This window comes from Bombina bombina, chromosome 1 (assembly GCF_027579735.1).
Source record: "Bombina bombina isolate aBomBom1 chromosome 1, aBomBom1.pri, whole genome shotgun sequence".
NCBI lineage: Eukaryota > Metazoa > Chordata > Amphibia > Anura > Bombinatoridae > Bombina > Bombina bombina.
In genome coordinates this window covers 1,001,660,747-1,001,682,774 of record NC_069499.1, presented here as the reverse complement: position 1 = coordinate 1,001,682,774, position 22,028 = coordinate 1,001,660,747, and positions in this window count along the sequence as shown.

The following is a 22,028-nucleotide window of genomic DNA, read 5'->3' as shown; positions in this document are numbered from 1 at the left end:
ATTCCTAAGATCCTCTCCTTTCTCCAAGAAGGTTTGGATAAGGGATTGTCAGCGAGTTCTCTAAAAGGACAGATTTCTGCTTTATCTGTCTTGTTATACAAACGACTGGCAGCTGTGCAAGAGGTACAAGCTTTTGTACAGGCTTTGGTCAGAATCAAACCTGTTTACAGACCCTTGACTCCTCCTTGGAGTCTAAATTTAGTTCTTTCAGTTCTTCAGGGGGTTCCGTTTGAACCCTTACATTCCATAGATATCAAGTTGCTATCTTGGAAAGTTCTGTTTTTGGTTGCTATTTCTTCTGCTAGAAGAGTTTCTGAATTATCTGCTTTGCAGTGTGATCCACCCTATCTGGTGTTCCATTCAGATAAGGTTATTTTGCGTACCAAGCCTGGTTTTCTTCCAAAAGTTGTTTCCAACAAGAATATTAACCAGGAAATAGTTGTTCCTTATACTATATAAAAAAGAAAATAAAGATATCTCACACCAGCACTCTTAGTCCAATATGTTTTACTTAGTAACAGATAGTTTACATTTACTTAAAACTATCTACTGTGCACAGTTAACACAACTAATACTTAGGCAGAACTTATGTAACAGGTTTATACACCCTATTATCATACAAAGTAGATATTGAAACAAAAAGGAAAAAGAAAATATAAATAAAACATAAAATACTGAGGTAAATACTCGCAAGCAAAACAACAAACTATGATAAATAATAAAGTTCATGAGATAAAGAACAGCATAGATATACTTATCGTTGGCCAACGTAAATGCTGTATAGTAGCTGTCCTTGAAATGACAAAATATCCCTTGAACAGATCATCAAAGATTTATCCTCATAATTTGTAATCCGCCTGTGGCTATTCTTCCGGTAAGAAGCAGTTTCTTCTCTGTAACAAGGTGATCCTGGAGGGGGCTGCGCTCCACAGCCGAAGGCCGGTTGATCCCAGCACACACAAGCCGTGGCGTGTAGTATGAACATAGCGATACTTCCTCCCTCTACACTTTGTTACTTGCTTATTTGCTGCTTTCCAGACAGTCCTTCCAAAGGAACTGAACACTGTTTTAAATCTTCACAGTTGCACAGGCTATTGCGGGCGTTCACCTCACTCTCGCTCAGATCAAACTGAGCCGTTAGAGCCGACGTACGTTTCACCAATTCTTTGGCTTCATCCGGGCAATTTGTATATTTGTATTTGGTGCCGTCCTCATTTAAAGGGATATTAAGTGCCGTTACCTCCGGAAACTTAGCTGGTGAATATTGGTTCCTATTCACTGAGTTTCATTAGTAAACATTTCTTTATAATGAAAAACACATTTGTTTCAATATGATATTTGTAACCTTTTACTGCAAGCAACATAATAATTGCTAAGTGAACATTATTAGTATGTATCAAGATACTACTTTTCACTGATATAGTAAACTACTTTGTGCAGAGGCAGACTCACTCACAGGGACAGTGACTTTAATCCAGATGCCACCTCAATTTTTAAATTTAACCTTAAGGCTACATCTTATTATTCAGACTTATTGAATTCAACTCGAAACAATATTCAGTCAATAGATATTATTTATACACCATCATAAAAAATGACCTAAATTATTCTCTTCATTCAAACCTTGCGGCGTAAGGGTTCCCAGATTGAAGATCCACTTACTTTCTCGCTGTAGCAAAATTTTGTCTATATTGCCACTGCATACCAGTTTCAAAGAAGGAACGTTTGTTACACAATTTAGATGTAGTCCGTGCTTTAAAGTTCTATTTAGAAGCAACAAAGAATTTTAGACAAACCTCATCCTTGTTTGTCGTTTACTCTGGTAAGAGGAGAGGACAAAAAGCTATTGCTACCTCTCTTTCTTTCTGGCTGAAAAGCATTATCCGATTGGCTTATGAGACTGCCGGACGGCAGCCTCCTGAATGAATCACAGCTCACTCCACTAGGGCTGTGGCTTCCACATGGGCCTTCAAGAACGAGGCTTCTGTTAATCAGATATGTAAGGCAGCGACTTGGTCTTCTCTGCACACTTTTGCCAAATTTTACAAATTTGATATTTTTGCTTCTTCGGAGGCTGTTTTTGGGAGAAAGGTTTTGCAAGCTGTGGTGCCTTCTGTTTAGGTAACCTGATTTGCTCCCTCCCTTCATCCGTGTCCTAAAGCTTTGGTATTGGTTCCCACAAGTAATGGATGACGCCGTGGACCGGACACACCAATGTTGGAGAAAACAGAATTTATGCTTACCTGATAAATTACTTTCTCCAACGGTGTGTCCGGTCCACGGCCCGCCCTGGTTTTTTAATCAGGTTTGAAAAATTTTTCTTTTTCTTTATACACTACAGTCACCACGGCACCCTATAGTTTCTCCTTTTTCTCCTAACTGTCGGTCGAATGACTGGGGGGCGGAGCTATATGGACAGCTCTTGCTGTGTGCTCTCCTTGCCTTTCCCTGTAGGGGAGGAGAATATCCCACAAGTAATGGATGACGCCGTGGACCGGACACACCGTTGGAGAAAGTAATTTATCAGGTAAGCATAAATTCTGTTTTGGAGGCAGGGAGGTCTCCGCCTCAGCAAATTACAGCTCATTCTACTAGATCAGTCGCCACATCTTGAGCTTTCAAGAATGAAGCTTCAATTGATCAAATTTGCAAAGCAGCAACTTGGTCTTCTTTGCATACATTTACTAAGTTCTACCGTTTTGATGTAATTGCTTCTTCGGAAACAGTTTTTGGTAGAAAAGTTCTTCAGGCAGCTGTTTCAGTTTGATTCCTCTGCTTATGTTTAAGTTTTTTTCTTTTCAACTATGAGAAAAAACATATTTTTTTGGTTGTGGATTAATTTTTTTAGCGGAAAATGGCTGTTATTTTTATCCCTCCCTCTACTATATTTTACCATTTTTGTATGTGTTTGCTTCTTCAGAAGCAGCCTTTGGTAGAAAGGTTCTTCAGGCAGCTGTCTCAGTTGTATTCTAATGTCTATGATTTGAGTTTTTTTAATTTTTTAAAAAAAACTTAATTATTTTTTAGATTTAATTTCTGAGCGGAAATAGCTGTTTCTTTCATGTAATTAGCAAGAGTCCATGAGCTAGTGACGTATGGGATATACATTCCTACCAGGAAGGGCAAAGTTTCCCAAACCTTAAAATGCCTATAAATACACCCCTCACCACACCCACAATTCAGTTTTACAAACTTTGCCTCCCATGGAGGTGGTGAAGTAAGTTTGTGCTTGATTCTACGTTGATATGCGCTTCGCAGCAGGCTGAAGCCCGGTTTTCCTCTCAGAGTGCAGTGAATGTCAAAGGGATGTGAGAGAGTATTGCCTATTTGAATACAATGGTCTTCCTCTAGGGGATCTATTTCATAGGTTCTCTGTTATCGGTCGTAGAGATTTATTCTCCTACCTCCCTTTTCAGATCGACGATATACTCTTATATACCATTACCTCTACTGATTCTCGTTTCAGTACTGGTTTGGCTATCTACTTTATGTAGATGAGTGTCTTAGGGTAAGTAAGTCTTATTTCTATTTATGACACTCAAAGCTATGGTTGGGCACTTTATATGTAAAGTTCTAAATATATGTGTTTAAATATTTGCCATGATTCAGGATAATCAGTATTCCTTTATTCAGACTGTCAGTTTCATTTTTAGGGAAAATGCATATAAATTTCTTTTTTTTTTACCTTAAATTTTCAATTGACTATTTTTCAAAAAATTGCGGGCTGTTAGGCTCGCGGGTGCAGAAAATGCTTCTATTTATTGCGTCATTTTTAGCGCAAGACTTTTTTGGAGCAAAAATTTCATCATTTCCGGCGTCATAGTTGGCGCCGGAAGTTTTTACGTAATTGCGTCATTTTTGACGTATGTGTATTGCGAACGTTTTTTGGCGCCAAAAAATATGGGCGTCATTCTTGGCGCCAAAATGTGTGGGCGTTATACTTGGCACCAAAAATATGGGCGTCATTCCTGGCGCCAGTTTTTTTCACACTATTTCAGTCTCACTATTCAGTTGCTTCTGGTTTTCTAGAAGCTTCTTTCATTTTGCATTTTTTTCCCATTCCTGAAACTGCCATTTAAGGAATTTGATAATTTTGCTTTATATGTTGTTTTTTCTTTTACATATTGCAAGATGTCACTACCTGACCCTGGATCAGAATCTACTTCTGGAAAGACGCTGCCTAATGTCGGTTCTACCAAAGCTAAGTGCATTTGTTGTAAACTTTTGGTAACTGTTCCTCCGGCTGTTGTTTGTGATACTTGTCATGATAAGCTTTTAAACGCAGATAGTATTTCCATTAGTAATAATCCATTACCTGTTGTTGTTTCTTCAACATCTAATGTTCAGGATGTTCCTGTTAATGTTAAAGAATTTGTTTCTAAATCTATTCGGAAGGCTCTGTCTGTTATTCCTCCTTCTGCTAAACGTAAGAGGTCTTTTAAAACTTTACATATTTCAGATGAATTTTTAAATGACCGCCATCATTCTGACATCTATTTCTGATGTGGATCTATCTGATTCAGAAGATTCTACCTCGGATATTAACACTGATAAATCTTCAAATTTATTTAAGATGGAGTTTATTCATTCTTTACTTAAGGAAGTGTTGATTGCTTTAGATAAGGAGGAGTCTAGTCCTCTTGATATTAAAACTACTAAGCGTTTAAATGCAGTTTTTAAACCTCCTGTGGTTATTCCAGACGTTTTTCCAGTTCCTGATGCTATTTCAGAAGTAATTTCTAGGGAATGGAATAGTCTGGGTACTTCTTTTACTCCTTCTCCAAGGTTTAAGAAATTGTACCCTTTGCCATCTGACAGATTAGAGTTTTGGGATGAAATCCCCAAAGTTGATGGGGCTATTTCTACTCTTGCTAAACGTACTACTATTCCTACGGCAGATAGTACTTCGTTTAAAGATCCTTTAGATAGGAAGCTTGAATCCTTTCTAAGGAAGGCTTATTTATGTTCAGGTAATCTTCTTAGACCTGCTATTTCTTTGGCTGATGTTGCTGCAGCTTCAACTTTCTAGTTGGAGGCTTTAGCGCAACAAGTGTCAGACCATAATGTTCATAGCATTATTAAACTCCTTCAACATGCTACTAACTTTATGTGTGATGCCATTTTCGATATCATTAGAATTGATGTCAGGTACATGTCTTTAGCTATTTTAGCTAGAAGAGCTTTATGGCTTAAGTCTTGGAATGCAGATATGACTTCTGAGTCAACATTGCTTTCTCTTTCTTTCCAAGGTAATAAATTGTTTGGTTCTCAGTTAGACTCAATAATTTCAACTGTTACTGGGGGGAAGGGAGCCTTTTTACCTCAGGATAAAAAATCTAAAGGTAAATATAGGGCTGCTAATCGTTTTCGTTCCTTTGGTCAGAATAAGGAACAAAAGCCTGACCCTTCCTCTAAAGGAACAGTTTCCGTTTGGAAACCTTCTTCAGTCTGGAATAAATCCAAGCCTTTTAGAAAGTCAAAACCAGTTCCCAAATCCGCATGAAGGTGCGGCCCTCATTCCAGCTCAACTGGTAGGGGGCAGATTACGATTTTTCAAAGATGTTTGGATCAATTCAATTCAAAGTCTTTGGATTCAGAACATTGTTTCACAAGAGTACAGAATAGGTTTTAAGGTAAGACCGCCTGTGAGAAGATTTTTTTTTCACGCATTCCAGTAAACCCAGTGAAGGCTCAAGCGTTTCTGAAATGTGTTTCAGATCTGGAGTCAGCTGGGGTAATTATGCCAGTTCCAGTTCTGGAATGGGGCCTGGGGTTTTATTCAAATCTGTTCATTCGGGCGAATGGTCTCTTTACCCAGAGGTATTTCTTCAGATTGTACAAATCTGGGGGCTTCCAGAAATAGATCTGATGGCCTCTCATCTAAACAAGAAACTTCCCAGGTATCTGTCCAGATCCAGGGATCTTCAGGCGTAAGCGGTGGACGCGTTGTCACTTCCTTGGAATTATCAACCTGCTTATATCTTTCCGCCACTAGTTCTTCTTCCAAGAGTGATTTCCAAAATCCTAATGGAGCGTTTGTTTGTACTGCTGGTGGCTCCAGCATGGCCGCACAGGTTTTGGTATGCGGATCTCGTTTGGATGGCAAGTTGCCAACCTTGGACACTTCCGTTAAGGCCAGACCTTCTATCTCAAGGCCCATTTTTCCATCAGGATCTCAAATCATTAAATTTGAAGGTATGGAGATTGAACGCTTAATTCTTAGTCATAGAAGTTTCTCTGATTCAGTGATTAATACTATGTTACAGGCTCGTAAATCTGTGTCTAGGAAGATCTATTACCGAGTCTGGAAGGCTTACATTTCTTGGTGTTCTTCACATAAATTCTCTTGGCATTCTTTTAGAATTCCTAGAATTTTACAATTTCTTCAAGATGGTTTGGATAAGGGTTTGTCTGCAAGTTCCTTGAAAGGACAAATCTCTGCTCTTTCGGTTCTTTTTCACAGAAAGATTGCTAATCATCCTGATATTCATTGTTTTGTACAGGCTTTGGTTCAAATCAAGCCTGTCATTAAGTCAATTTCTCCTCCTTGGAGTCTCAATTTGGTTCTGAGGGCTTTACAGGCTCCTCCGTTTGAACCTATGTATTCTCTGGATATTAAATTACTTTCCTGGAAAGTTTTGTTCCTTTTGGCCATCTCTTCTGCTAGAAGAGTTTCTGAATTATCTGCTCTTTCTTGTTAATCTCCTTTTCAGATTTTTCATCAGGATAAGGCGGTGTTGCGGACTTCATTTAAATTTTTACCTAAAGTTGTGAATTCTAACAACATTAGTAGAGAAATTGTTGTCCCTTCATTGTGTCCTAATCCTAAGAATTCTCTGGAGAGATCTTTACATTCTTTGGATGTAGTTAGAGCTTTGAAATATTATGTTGAAGCAACTAAAGATTTCAGGAAGACTTCTAGTCTATTTGTTATCTTTTCTGGTTCTAGGAAAGGTCAGAAGGCTTCTGCCATTTCTTTGTCATCTTTGATTTATCATGCTTATGTGGAGTCGGGTAAATCCCCGCCTCAAAGGATTACGGCTCATTCTACTAGGTCAGTTTCTACTTCCTGGGCTTTTAGGAATGAAGCTTCTGTTGATCAGATTTGCAAAGCAGCAACTTGGTCTTCTTTGCATACTTTTTTTTTTAAATATTTTATTTATGACCAACAAAGGGAACATAGTGTACACGTCAATATGCCACGCAGGGCTAGAAAAGAAAAATTCTACAACAACACAGCATTACAATGTAGTCTGAGTATACAATGTTAACATGAGATATGTACTCTATTACCAAAATTCAGAACACTTCAAACAGGCGATATAACAGTATACACATCTTAGATCACGTGTACATATAGTTATTCCGCACAGGGCGAGCGTAGGTAATTATTTCAATATCGTATTATTACACTGTGTTTTGAGTGTAATAAATCAGATCTTGAGATGTGTCAAACAGATGATACTTGTCATATACACTTCATGTAACCTCATTGTTGGGTTTTTATAATTAAAACAAAACAACAAAACAGAACAGATAACAACAACAACAAAAAAACAAAAAAAAACAACAACTTACAAACAAAAAAACAAACAAACCCAGAACTATAAACCTATCCTAAACCGTTAAAGCTCTTAAGACTTCCTTAGCCTAACAATACTGAGGTTACGAGGCCATCAAGAATAAGACAACAATGTTGTGACATTATCAAATACAAACCAGACTAATTAAGGTATATAGCCTCTTTTCGACGGGTCCCGCTTTTGAAACTTTTATGAGTGGCCAGGAAAGGATATAGGTTATTAGGGGTATGGGCCTCATACTATACAACAATAAAGATCTGCCATTAGAAAGAGTATCTATATTACTATATAGGAGACGCTTACTATGAAATCTTGACCAGGTAAAGCCAAAAGGTAACCCCCCATTTTAGACATTAAGAGTTCTGGTTATCTAATCAAAGCTTGACTGCTCAATGCCAGAGTACTTGTATGTAAGAGGCATAAACCCAATATCATAAGATATTGACTGCGAGCTAGATCCCTCGTTATGAAGTGATACCGGGTTGGTATATAAGGGGCACAATATACAGTAGAGTATAGGAGGTTGGAACACACATTGTGTTGAACGATTGCGAGTAATGACAACGTTCAGAGATAGAATCTATTAAAAATAGAAATAGTGTAAGGTGTATATCTATGCACTTTCAATAATCTGTGAGAAATGTCTAAGTTGCGTTATTAGTTAAGGCACCTACAGATCATTTGTCTTATGTAAGACTCCGCCATGATGACAAGGAATTCATTTCAATTATTGAAGTTTAACTCTAATAGCAGGCATAAGTTTGATTATTTAATCTGGCTTTTTGTATATGCAGGGATGTTCAGTTAGCATAAAGAAATATTAGTATGACAAATGGGGTAACATGAAGTTCCTCCAGTTAAAACCGGGAAATTCCCTATGTTCTATTTAAACAATTAATACAATTTGAGCAATAAGACCAAGGTGAAATATATGACTTGACAATATTTAGTACATTAAATGTGTAGGATTTGAGAGATCTTCTTTTCCCTCTTGTGTAACCAAAGCTCTGCATGTACTCTGAGATCTACATGGAAACTATTAAAGGGTACATTTGTGATGAGTTTATCAGTTAGCCAGGGTTTAAGTATAAAATAATAGATTTAAAGTGGGCTTAGGCTATTGACATAAATACAAATACGGAGGTGGGTATACACACTCTTTTGACATGGCAAGATGTATATGAAGCCTAGTAATTCAGGTGGGGAAAATCTATTCGTCAATGTGGCATGAGGAGTTTATGCAATTCAGTTCTCATAGTAGGACTAGAAAGCAAAAAACAAAACCACAAAAAAAAAAAAAAAAAAAAGACAACACTAAACTATTGAACAAAATAACCCATTTGCCTTGAACCAGCAGGCCCATCAGTGTGCTCCTGGACCGGTTATCAATTCAAGACTAACCTATTTTACACATTGACATCTTATCCCAAGAGTATAATAAGATGGGATGAAATTTGCCGCATCCCCTTAACATGAAGAAATGGACTTATAACACGTTTTAACCAGAGTATCCTGGAGCGCTTATCATGCATACAGAATGTAGTCAGCAGTAGTGAGCAACATAAATAGTATACGTCTGTCTTATCCCAATGTCCACTATGTAGAGGGACCCATTATTAAGGAAATAAGTATCAAGCAATGTGGCATGTAAATAATGATCTGCAGAGCTGTAGATTAGCAATGGAAATGTGTCACTCATAAGAAAGCAGCTTGACCAAGTTTTTACCTATTATGAGATATATGACATATTGTTAGCCTTAACAAACAGCATTATGATTGTACATCAGTTCAAATAAAATTTTTGTCTTCCCTCTATGTGAGTCAGAGTAAACAATAGTAAAACATGGTGAACCCCATACAATACAAGTGGAGTAAAGTTCAGCCCATGCCCTGAATGACTGCAGAAATGTCCTTAGAAGCACAGGGATGAACAGCTTACATGTGTGATTTATAGTTCAGCCGACTCCTGTAGATAAGCGAGCCTCGCACTGCCCGGGGTTCCCCTTGAAGAGCGTTTCCCTGCTATGTCTCCCCCTCTCAGGCAAGCCAGCAGTAGATGACACCACACAGAAGAGAAAGCAGAGAGCACTATACTTGACCATGTTTGCCCCAGGATTACCCCGGGTATAAAAATCTGTGCTGCGGATAAGAGGAAACTCTTGCGTCTCCCAGTGCACTGTAGTTTTCTGTAATGAATCTAATGGAGCTGCAGATTGACCACACTGCTGTGGAACTGGAGTCACAACGGCACAATCTGCTCCTCGTGAGTGCATCGCAGATTGAGACTCCATAGACTCGGGAAATGTGACGCTGTTCCTCGCCATCTGGTCAGGACCTTGTGCGGTTGTGGTGTCAAGGCTCAGGGAGGAGGTGGCAATATGAAAGCAGGGTTGCCTGCTGGCAATCAACGTGTCAGTCACCAGAACGGTCCCAAACACCCTCGGCTTGGTCAGTGAGACCCGCCGAGGTTCAATTGGGCAATTGAGAGAGAGTCTGGAGTGTTCAGGCGCGCAAAGCTCGCGCATCTCCCAAAGAAGTTCCCCCATAGCCACTGTAAGGGAATTCAGCGATGGCGCAAAGACATCAATAAGGGCTGCGGTGAGGTGCTCCATACTGAGCACGTCTGATAGGCCCAAAGGCTGGGTTTGACTTTTTAATGCCTTCTCGGTGGCCAGGGGTTGTAGTATCCTGATCCTGCAAGTTTCCCGGGCACAAATATTGCCAAGGGAGGTCTGGATGGCTTAGGGTTCTGCCACAGCGCCGTTATGAGAAAAGTTCATTCACAGAGCATTGTGAAGCTGTGGCCATCTTGGTCAGCCGCCTACCGGAAGTCGTCTTCTTTTCATACTTTTACTAAATTCTACCATTTTGATGTTTTCTCTTCTTCTGAAGCAGTTTTTGGTAGAAAAGTACTTCAGGCAGCCGTTTCAGTTTGATTCTTCTGCTTATAATTTCAGTTTTTTTCATTATAAGATTAAAACTTTTTGATTTGGGTTGTGGATTATTTTTTCAGCGGAATTGGCTGTCTTTATTTTATCCCTCCCTCTCTAGTGACTCTTGCATGGAAGTTCCACATCTTGGGTATCTGCTATCCCATACGTCACTAGCTCATGGACTCTTGCTAATTACATGAAAGAAAACATAATTTATGTAAGAACTTACCTGATAAATTCATTTCTTTCATATTAGCAAGAGTCCATGAGGCCCACCCTTTTTGTGGTGGTTATGATTTTTTTGTATAAAGCACAATTATTCCAATTCCTTATTTTTTTGATGCTTTCGCTCCTTTCTTATCACCCCACTTCTTGGCTATTCGTTAAACTGAATTGTGGGTGTGGTGAGGGGTGTATTTATAGGCATTTTAAGGTTTGGGAAACTTTGCCCCTCCTGGTAGGAATGTATATCCCATACGTCACTAGCTCATGGACTCTTGCTAATATGAAAGAAATGAATTTATCAGGTAAGTTCTTACATAAATTATGTTTTTTTCTTCTTAAAACAGGGAGAGTCCTCAGCTGCATTCATTACTTTTGGGAAATACAGAACCTGGCCACCCACTTCCCTCATCCCCCAGTCATTCTTTGCCTTTCGTCACAGGAGGTTGGCAGAGAAGTGTCAGAAGATTACGGAGTAGTCTCTGGAAGGTAGTACTCTTTGAGATGGGACTGGAGTTTTCAGTGAGAGCATGGATGAAAGTTAGAGTCCGGAGTTGCAGGGAGAGTCTTTCTGCGAAACCATCCTGACTCATATTAACAGCTCCATGAGCAATCAGCGTTGACGAGTTTCACTGCCTGCTTTCTTCACTCAATTCCATGTTAGAAGCAACGCTACTATCTGTCAAACTTGAAGGACCGTGTTACTCTTCCATGGCATAGATTCCGGTAAGATTGTTTAATTTTCCTTTCATTGTGGGAATATAATGTAATGATAGAAGACAGGGTCTCAGTGGGACTCCTTTATCTTTATGGAATTAAGGGTTAATATCTCCTGAGGGGGGTTATTGAACAGTGGGGGACTTTAATCATGTTTCTTATGTGATTATGTCTACTTATGTGTAGAGATGTTGGGGCTCATGGCTATTATGGAATGTACAAGTTTTTTCGAGCTGCGCAGTTCTTGTGGACTGGCGCGCTTTTCCTTTGGCCTGCATGTTGCACCTCGTGACTGGGCGTGGTCATGTTTTCATTCTCCATTTCTGTATTCCTGACCGAGTGTCGGTGGAGAGGGTCTGTTTCTCTACTTATGAAATAACCAAGGTGAGGGGAGCTAAAGGTGTAGTTTATAGTGTTGTATGTCACAGTTTAACATAAATAAAATAATTATGCTTATAAAAATGTTTATAAAAATAAAAGTATTTATTTTAAAACACTTTAAAACATGTTAAATATAAGTATAGAGCTCTAATACTTTAAAACATTTTAAACAATATACAATGTACAATTTTGTAAGGACAATATTGGAGGATAAAAAGCAGTTGCTCTGATTTTGTATTCTTTGTGCTTTTGTAATTTGAGTCGTCTCGTTTATGGCATAAAAGTTTTTGTGATTTTGTTATTCTTGTACTCACGTTTTTGTCCTGAATGTTAAAAAACTTTTTAAATAGCTTTTTGGTGCCAAAATAAAACCGTTGAAAAGGCAATGTATGTATAGAGTGGAAACAGCCTTCTGTTTTGATGATACTTCTTTAAATATCCTAAGGCTTTGGTTGACAACAAATGTAACAAGTTGTACAGCAGATGTATAGAGTTGTTTCTGTTTCTAATGGTTTCTTTTGTTTGGAGTTACAAAGTCTTTATGGAGGGTGATACAATGTATACCTCCTATTGATGTGCTAAATTTCTTAGCCGTTGTCCTAGCTGGAATGATGCTTGAAAGTTTCTCGATGTTTTGCAGGAGTTCAAGTGGATGTATCCGTTGGTCTCTGAGACTGTTTACCCTATTTAATTTGCTGGTTGATGTTCAGGGTTTGCAGGAGTCTCTAAGAGGCTTGGAGCATTTGTAGGTTGTTCTGTCTGTAGTCCGATACACAAATTTGGAGTTCAAGTAGATTTTGAAGACCGGGACATATTATCTGTCTGTTGAAGTCTCCTAATGTGTATTCCTTCTTGTGCGCTTAAAATTCCAAGCGCTAAATGTAGTTGGTTCCCTTGAAAGAAAGAAAGTTCAATTCCCACAGTGTGGGCATATAGTGTCAGAGAGGGTGCACACTCAGGTGGGCAGATCTACGCGTTTCGGCGGATGCCTTTATCATCTTGATCTTGTACAACTTGTTACATTTGTTGTCAACCAAAGCCTTAGGATATTTAAAGAAGTATCATCAAAACAGAAGGCTGTTTCCACTCTATACATACATTGCCTTTTCAACGGTTTTATTTTGGCACCAAAAAGCTATTTAAAAAGTTTTTTAACATTCAGGACAAAAACGTGAGTACAAGAATAACAAAATCACAAAAACATTTATGCCATAAACGAGACGACTCAAATTACAAAAGCACAAAGAATACAAAATCAGAGCAACTGCTTTTTATCCTCCAATATTGTCCTTCCAAAATTGTACATTGTATATTGTTTAAACTGTTTTAAAGTATTAGAGCTCTATACTTATATTTAACATGTTTTAAAGTGTTTTAAAATAAATACTTTTATTTTTATAAACATTTTTATAAGCATAATTATTTTATTTATGTTACACTGTGACATACAACACTATAAACTACAACTTTAGCTCCCCTCACCTTGGTTATTTCATACTTTATTCTTAGACAGTCGTTTGAAGGAACTACTGTCACACTTGTAGGGTACAGAGCGTGGTTGAAAAACTTAATCCTCAATTTAAACACTCACCAGATGCACTCACTCTATACTTGTTCTTTATAAATCTGTTTCTCTACTTGTCTGGGTCATAGGAGGTGGTTAGTGCCCCAGTTATTTTTGTCCATAATTTAATCAGTCAAGTTATGGAAGATTGTGATTTTTCAGAAAAGGATTTCTTTCATGTAATTAGCAAGAGTCCATGAGCTAGTGACGTATGGGATATACATTCCTACCAGGAGGGGCAAAGTTTCCCAAACCTCAAAATGCCTATAAATACACCCCTCACCACACCCACAAATCAGTTTTTACAAACTTTGCCTCCCTTGGAGGTGGTGAAGTAAGTTTGTGCTAGATTCTACGTTGATATGCGCTTCGCAGCAGGCTGGAGCCCGGTTTTCCTCTCAGTGTGCAGTGAATGTCAGAGGGATGTGAAGAGAGTATTGCCTATTTGAATTCAATGATCTCCTTCTATGGGGTCTATTTCATAGGTTCTCTGTTATCGGTCGTAGAGATTCATCTCTTACCTCCCTTTTCAGATCGACGATATACTCTTATATACCTTTACCTCTACTGATTCTCGTTTCAGTACTGGTTTGGCTTTCTACTATATGTAGATGAGTGTCCTGGGGTAAGTAAGTCTTATTTTTTGTGACACTCTAAGCTATGGTTGGGCACTTTTATATAAAGTTCTAAATATATGTGTTTAAACATTTATTTGCCTTGATTTAGGATGTTCAATATTCCTTATTTCAGACAGTCAGTTTCATTATTTGGGATAATGCATATGAATTATCAATTTTTTCTTACCTTAAAAATTTGACTTTTTTTCCTGTGGGCTGTTAGGCTCGCGGGGGCTGAAAATGCTTCATTTTATTGCGTCATTTTTGGCGCAGACTTTTTTGGAGCAAATTTTTTCTTTGTCATTTCCGGCGTCATACATGTCGCCGGAAGTTGCGTCATGTTTTTGACGTTTTTGCGCCAAAAATGTCGGCGTCACCGGATGCGGCGTCATTTGGCGCCAAAAAGCATTTAGGCGCCAAATAATGTGGGCGTCTTTTTTGGCGCTAAAAAATTTGGGCGTCATTATTGTCTCCACATTATTTCAGTCTAGTTGTTTATTGCTTCTGGTTGCTAGAAGCTTGTTCATTGGCATTTTTTCCCATTCCTGAAACTGTCATTTAAGGAATTTGATCAATTTTGCTTTTCTATTACATATTGCAAGATGTCTCAGATTGACCCTGAATCAGTAGCTACTTCTGGAAAATCGCTGCCTGATGCTGGATCTACCAAAGTTAAGTGTATTTGCTGAAACTTGTGGTAACTGTTCCTCCGGCTGTTTTTTGTGATGAATGTCATGATAAACTTGCTAATGCAGATAACATTTCCTTTAGTAATGTTCCATTACCTGTTGCTGTTCCATCAACATCTAATACTCAGGGTGTTCCTGTTAATATAAGAGATTTTGTGTCTAAATCTATTAAGAAGGCTATGTCTGTTATTCGTCCTTCCAGTAAACGTAAAAGGTCTTTTAAAACTTCTCATTTTCCAGATGATCTTTTAAATGAACATCATCATTCTGATTCTGTTTCTGATGATGATTTCTCTGGTTCAGATGATTCTGTTTCAGAGATTGACACTGATAAATCTTCATATTTATTTAAAATGGAATTTATTCGTTCCTTACTTAAAGAAGTCTTAATTGCATTAGAAATAGAGGATTCTGGTCCTCTTGTTACTAAATCTAAACGTTTAAACACGGTTTTTAAATCTCCTGAAGTTATTCCGGAGGTTTTTCCCGTCCCTGATGCTATTTCTGAAGTAATTTCCAGGGAATGGAATAATCTGGGTAATTCATTTACTCATTTACGGTTTAAGAAATTATATCCTGTGCCATCTGACAGATTAGAGTTTTGGGACAAAATCCCTAAGGTTGATGGGGCTATCTCTACTCTTGCTAAACGTACTACTATTCCTACGGCAGATAGTACTTCCTTTAAGGATCCTTTAGATAGGAAAATTGAATCCTTTCTAAGAAAAGCATATTTATGTTCAGGTAATCTTCTTAGACCTGCTATATCTTTGGCGGATGTTGCTGCAGCTTCAACTTTCTGGTTGGAGGCTTTAGCACAACAAGTAACAGATCATAATTCTCATAGCATTGTTAATCTTCTTCAACATGCTAACAACTTTATTTGTGATGCCATCTTTGACATTATTAGGGTTGATGTCAGGTATATGTCTTTAGCTATTTTAGCTAGAAGAGCTTTATGGCTTAAAACTTGGAATGCAGATATGTCTTCTAAGTCAACTTTGCTTTCCCTTTCTTTCCAAGGTAATAAATTGTTTGGTTCACAGTTGGATTCTATTATTTCAACTGTTACTGGGGGGAAAGGAACTTTTTTACCACAGGATAAAAAATCTAAAGGTAAATATAGGGCTGCTAATCGTTTTCGTTCCTTTCGTCACAATAAGGAACAAAAGCCTGATCCTTCCCCTACAGGAACAGTATCAGTTTGGAAACCATCTCCAGTCTGGAATAAATCCAAGCCTTTTAGAAAGCAAAAGCCAGCTCCCAAGTCCACATGAAGGTGCGGCCCTCATTCCAGCCCAGCTGGTAGGGAGCAGATTACGATTTTTCAAAGAAATTTGGATCAATTCGATTCACAGTCTTTGGATTCAGAACATTGTTTCACAAGGGTACAGAATAGGTTTCAAGATAAGGCCCCCTGCAAGAAGATTTTTTCTTTCTCGCGTTCCTTTAAATCCAGTGAAGGCTCAAGCGTTTCTGAAATGTGTTTCAGATCTAGAGTTGTCTGGAGTAATTGTGCCAGTTCCAGTTTTGGAACAGGGTCTGGGGTTTTACTCAAATCTATTCATTGTACCAAAGAAGGAGAATTCCTTCAGACCAGTTCTGGATCTAAAAATATTGAATCATTATGTAAGAATACCAACATTCAAAATGGTAACTATAAGGACTATTCTGCCTTTTGTTCAGCAAGGGCATTATATGTCCACAATAGATTTACAGGATGCATATCTGCATATTCCGATTCATCCAGATCACTATCAGTTTCTGAGATTCTCTTTTCTAGATAAGCATTACCAGTTTGTGGCTCTGCCGTTTGGCCTAGCAACAGCTCCAAGGATTTTTACAAAGGTTCTCGGTGCCCTACTATCTGTAATCAGAGAACAGGGTATTGTGGTATTTCCTTATTTGGACGATATCTTGGTACTTGCTCAGTCTTCACATTTAGCAAAATCTCATACGAATCGACTTGTGTCGTTTCTTCAAGAACATGGTTGGAGGATCAATTTACCAAAGAGTTAGTTGATTCCTCAGACAAGGGTAACCTTTTTAGGTTTCCAGATAGATTCAGTGTCCATGACTCTGTCATTGATAGACAAGAGACGTCTGAAATTGGTTTCAGCTTGTCGAAACCTTCAGTCTCAATCATTCCCTTCGGTAGCCTTATGCATGGAAATTCTAGGTCTTATGACTGCTGCATCGGACGCGATCCCCTTTGCTCGTTTTCACATGCGACCTCTTCAGCTCTGTATGCTGAACCAGTGGTGCAGGGATTATACAAAGATATCTCAATTAATATCTTTAAAACCGAACGTACGACACTCTCTGACGTGGTGGACAGACCACCATTGTTTAGTTCAGGGGGCTTCTTTTGTTCTTCCGACCTGGACTGTGATCTCAACAGATGCAAGTCTGACAGGTTGGGGAGCTGTATGGGGGTCTCTGATAGCACAGGGGGTTTGGGAATCTCAGGAGGCGAGATTACCAATCAACATTTTGGAACTCCGTGCGATTTTCAGGGCTCTTCAGTCGTGGCCTCTTCTAAAGAGAGAGTCGTTCATTTGTTTTCAGACGGACAATGTCACAACCGTGGCATATGTCAATCATCAAGGGGGGACTCACAGTCCTCTGGCCATGAAAGAAGTATCTCGGATACTTGCTTGGGCGGAATCCAGCTCCTGTCTAATTTCTGCGGTTCACATCCCAGGTATAGACAATTGGGAAGCGGATTATCTCAGTCGCCAGACGTTACATCCGGGCGAATGGTCTCTTCACCCAGAGGTATTTCTTCAGATTGTTCAAATCTGGGGTCTTCCAGGAATAGATCTGATGGCTTCTCATCTAAACAAGAAACTTCCCAGGTATCTGTCCAGATCCAGGGATCCTCAGGCGGAGGCAGTGGATGCGTTGTCACTTCCTTGGAAGTATCATCCTGCTTATATTTTTCCGCCTCTAGTTCTTCTTCCAAGAGTGATTTCCAAGATTCTAAAGGAGCGTTCGTTTGTTCTGCTGGTGGCTCCAGCATGGCCTCACAGGTTTTGGTATGCGGATCTTGTTCGGATGGCTTCTTGCCAACCGTGGACTCTTCCGTTAAGACCAGACCTTCTATCGCAAGGTCCTTTTTTCCATCAGGATCTCAAATCCTTAAATTTGAAGGTATGAAGATTGAACGCTTGATTCTCAGTCATAGAGGTTTCTCTGACTCTGTAATTAATACTATGTTACAGGCTCGCAAAGCTGTATCTAGGAAGATATATTATCGAGTCTGGAAGATTTACATTTCTTGGTGCTCTTCTCATCATTTTTCCTGGCATTCTTTTAGAATTCCTAGAATATTACAATTTCTTCAGGATGGTCTGGATAAAGGTTTGTCTGCAAGCTCTTTGAAAGGACAAATTTCTGCTCTTTCTGTGTTGTTTCACAGAAAGATTGCTAATCTTCCTGATATTCATTGTTTTGTTCAGGCTTTGGTTCATATCAAACCTGTTATTAAGTCTATCTCTCCTCCTTGGAGTTTGAATTTGATTCTGAGGGCTTTACAAGCTCCTCCGTTTGAACCTATGCATTCTCTGGACGTTAAATTACTTTCTTGGAAAGTCTTGTTCCTTTTGGCCATCTCTTCTGCTAGAAGAGTTTCAGAGTTATCTGCTCTTTCTTGTGAATCTCCTTTTCTGATTTTTCATCAGGATAAGGCGGTGTTGCGAACTTCATTTAAATTTTTACCTAAAGTTGTGAACTCTAACAACATTAGTAGAGAAATTGTGGTTCCTTCATTGTGTCCTAATCCTAAGAATTCTAAGGAAAGATCTTTGCATTCTTTGGATGTAGTTAGAGCTTTGAAATATTATGTTGAAGCTACTAAGGATTTCCGAAAGACTTCTAGTCTATTTGTTATCTTTTCCGGTTCTAGGAAAGGTCAGAAGGCTTCTGCCATTTCTTTGGCATCTTGGTTAAAATCTTTGATTCATCATGCTTATGTCTAGTCGGGTAAAACTCCGCCTCAAAGGATTACAGCTCATTCTACTAGGTCAGTTTCTACTTCCTGGGCGTTTAGGAATGAAGCTTCAGTTGATCAGATTTGCAAAGCAGCCACTTGGTCTTCTTTGCATACTTTTACTAAATTCTACCATTTTGATGTGTTTTCTTCTTCTGAAGCAGTTTTTGGTAGAAAAGTACTTCAGGCAGCTGTTTCAGTTTGATTCTTCTGCTTATAATTTCAGTTTTTTTCATTATAAGATTAAAACTTTATTTTGGGGTGTGGATTATTTTTTCAGCGGAATTGGCTGTCTTTATTTTATTCCTCCCTCTCTAGTGACTCTTGCGTGGAAGCTCCACATCTTGGGTATTTATATCCCATACGTCACTAGCTCATGGACTCTTGCTAATTACATGAAAGAAAACATAATTTATGTAAGAACTTACCTGATAAATTAATTTCTTTCATATTAGCAAGAGTCCATGAGGCCCACCCCTTTTTTGTGGTGGTTATGATTTTTTTGTATAAAGCACAATTATTCCAATTCCTTATTTTTTATGCTTTCGCACTTTTTTCTCATCACCCCACTTCTTGGCTATTCGTTAAACTGATTTGTGGGTGTGGTGAGGGGTGTATTTATAGGCATTTTGAGGTTTGGGAAACTTTGCCCCTCCTGGTAGGAATGTATATCCCATACGTCACTAGCTCATGGACTCTTGCTAATATGAAAGAAATGAATTTATCAGGTAAGTTCTTACATAAATTATGTTTTTTCTGATTCAGATTCTGTTACCTGCGTAGATTGTGTGGAGGCCCGGGTATTCTAGCCCAATCATTTATGTTCCATATGCCATAATAGAGTGCTCTCTTCTCCTAATGGAGAGAGGTTAGAGACCGCTGAGCCGTCCACCTCTGAGGATTCTGTGTCCTGTGAGGTGTGTTCCCTAGAATCTTCTGTTCCTACACAGGCAGTTGTCCCAAATACCATTACCCCTTCTCCAGAAGGAGGTTTATTTCCACCAGAGGTTACTGCACGGTTTCGCATGGCCATATCTCTGGCGTTGGCGCACTTACATCTTCCTGATTACAAGCGAAGAGCTCATCTGTGCCCTCTTAACCTGGGTGCGTCCGGTGAGTGATCGATTATATCAGATCTTTCCTCTGGGGAAGTGGTTCCCTCTGATGCTTCAGGGGTACAGCCTTCAGATGCCCCGCGTCCGGTGAGTGATCGATTATATCAGATCTTTCCTCTGGGGAAGTGGTTCCCTCTGATGCTTCAGGGGTACAGCCTTCAGATTCCCCGCCGGAGGTGAGCCTTGCCTTTAGATTCAGACTATCACGCCTGCGTGTACTGCTGAGGCATGTGTTGGCGGCATTGGAGGATTCCAGTTCTGATTTATCAACAGATCCTCAGTCTTCTGAATTAGATGGCGAACAGCGCTAGACGAGTGGAGGGATGGAGATCCTACTCCTGGTTGTCTCTTGTTTGTGTATCTAATCCCAGTTATGAGCTCTTGAGGAATCGGAATAGTGTTTCCACTGCTTTTTGGCGTTCACCTGCGGGTGCTGCCTACTTTCTTTTGATCCGGTTAGAATGTGTTTTGTTTCTATTATTTCCAGAGCTCGAGACTGTTGTAGACTTTTCCTTTTAGGAAATTTTTTTTCTTCTCTGGGATTTTGATACTGGAGATTTTATGGTCACAATAGATGTTGCTTCCGGCGGATATGCTCAAAAAAAAAAAAAAAAGATTTTAAGAGACAATGTTTAAGCCTCAGAGCTTATTTGTCTATCGTTTGTCTGTTTATTTAGTCTAGCCCTGCTAGGGTTTAGAACTTTCAGTTGGCCCTTAAACAGTTCTGTCATACCCTGGACATCAGGCTGGTCCTGGTTGGGTACTAGTTCACTCTGATATTTTGAGGTTTATATCAGACACGTATCCTTGGCAACAGGCTGGTCCTGTTTGGGTACTAAGTTTGCTTACTTCTTGTTAAGAGGTTGTTTTCTTGCTTCTACAAGCTATAGGCGGCACTTCTATCCTAAATGTCAGGCTGGTCCTAGTTTATTTCATCTTGGTGGGGCGTCCGATGTTTGGTTCGTACTCAATCCTAAATGTCTTGTCCCTGCATAGATAGCATAGTTAGTTTGTATTATGAATCCTGCTATGGCAGTATATTTATAGTTCCTGAGGTCCTTTGGACAGGAGCTAGAGTTCTCCCTTCTGAGGGGGGGATCAGATGACTTCATGGAGATCTTGAGTACCTGGTGTAGGGGGTGATTCATTTTCCCTTTTATTGGTACTCCATTGTGGATTGAATTGTCCTATTCTGGTTCCGATCTCCTTAGGCAGTGCTTACTTTCTGTTTTTCGAGGATTTCTGTATTTTTCGCTTCCGCTTGCCTTTTGGGGAAGGACGTCCGGTCATTTGGTTGAGGATACCCGGTTCTTAGGGACCGTTTTTCTTGCAGTATCCTCTTTTTGATCCTATATACTTGGGGATCTGGGGGATTGTTATGCAGTCTCTTTTGCCATCACCTGATAGGTGTTTTAGGATGTTCGTTTTTTTCGTCAATTCCTTGAGCTATGGGGTTTCCGAGGCTTGATCCAGACTGGATCTTTAGAGACTTTTATATTCTCTCAAACAGGGATTCATTTCTAAGGTTTGAGTTCTGATCTATTTTGGGTCCTACTTTTGTCTTCAGACTTTGTGGGTGTTATCCTAGAAGCCCTTTGGGGCTGAGTGGACAGTCATTGGGATACAACATGAGAGATCAGAGTTCAAGACCCCATGGGGGCATGGCAGTGATTGCATCAAATCTTGTGCAATTTCATTTACAGAAGGGGTAACTTTGTGGTTGTACCGCAAGGTTTCTTGATTTTGATCTGGTTCCTGGTCCTGAAACCCTGGAACTATTTTTTTCTGGGTATCAGTGCCTCTTTCCTACTTCTTTTTCTTAGAAATCGTGGCTGGAGATTCGTTATCTGATCTCCGGGCCTTATCGATGCTGGGTCTTTTGAATCTCCCTTGTCCTTTTGGACCTTGCCAGTCGCTTCTGTGATGGGACAGTTCAATCGGAGTAGGGGTCAGGGACTCTGACTGCTCTATTTGGGCATCAACCATGTATCAGGAATACTGAGTGCTTCTTTCTTAGGTTGGGAGGCCTTGCAGTTTGTTCAGATGATATGGAACCTTCCCTCAGCGGGTAGCTGGTTCTTCATTTTTGGTCAGGGTGTCGTCCTCTCTTATCCTGTTTTCTAGTAGGGGGGGATGTTGGTCCGCCCTGCTTTCTGAGTTTTTTCTCTTATTCCTTTCCAGGAAGGTCCTGGTGCAAGTTTGCTAGCTACTCGGTT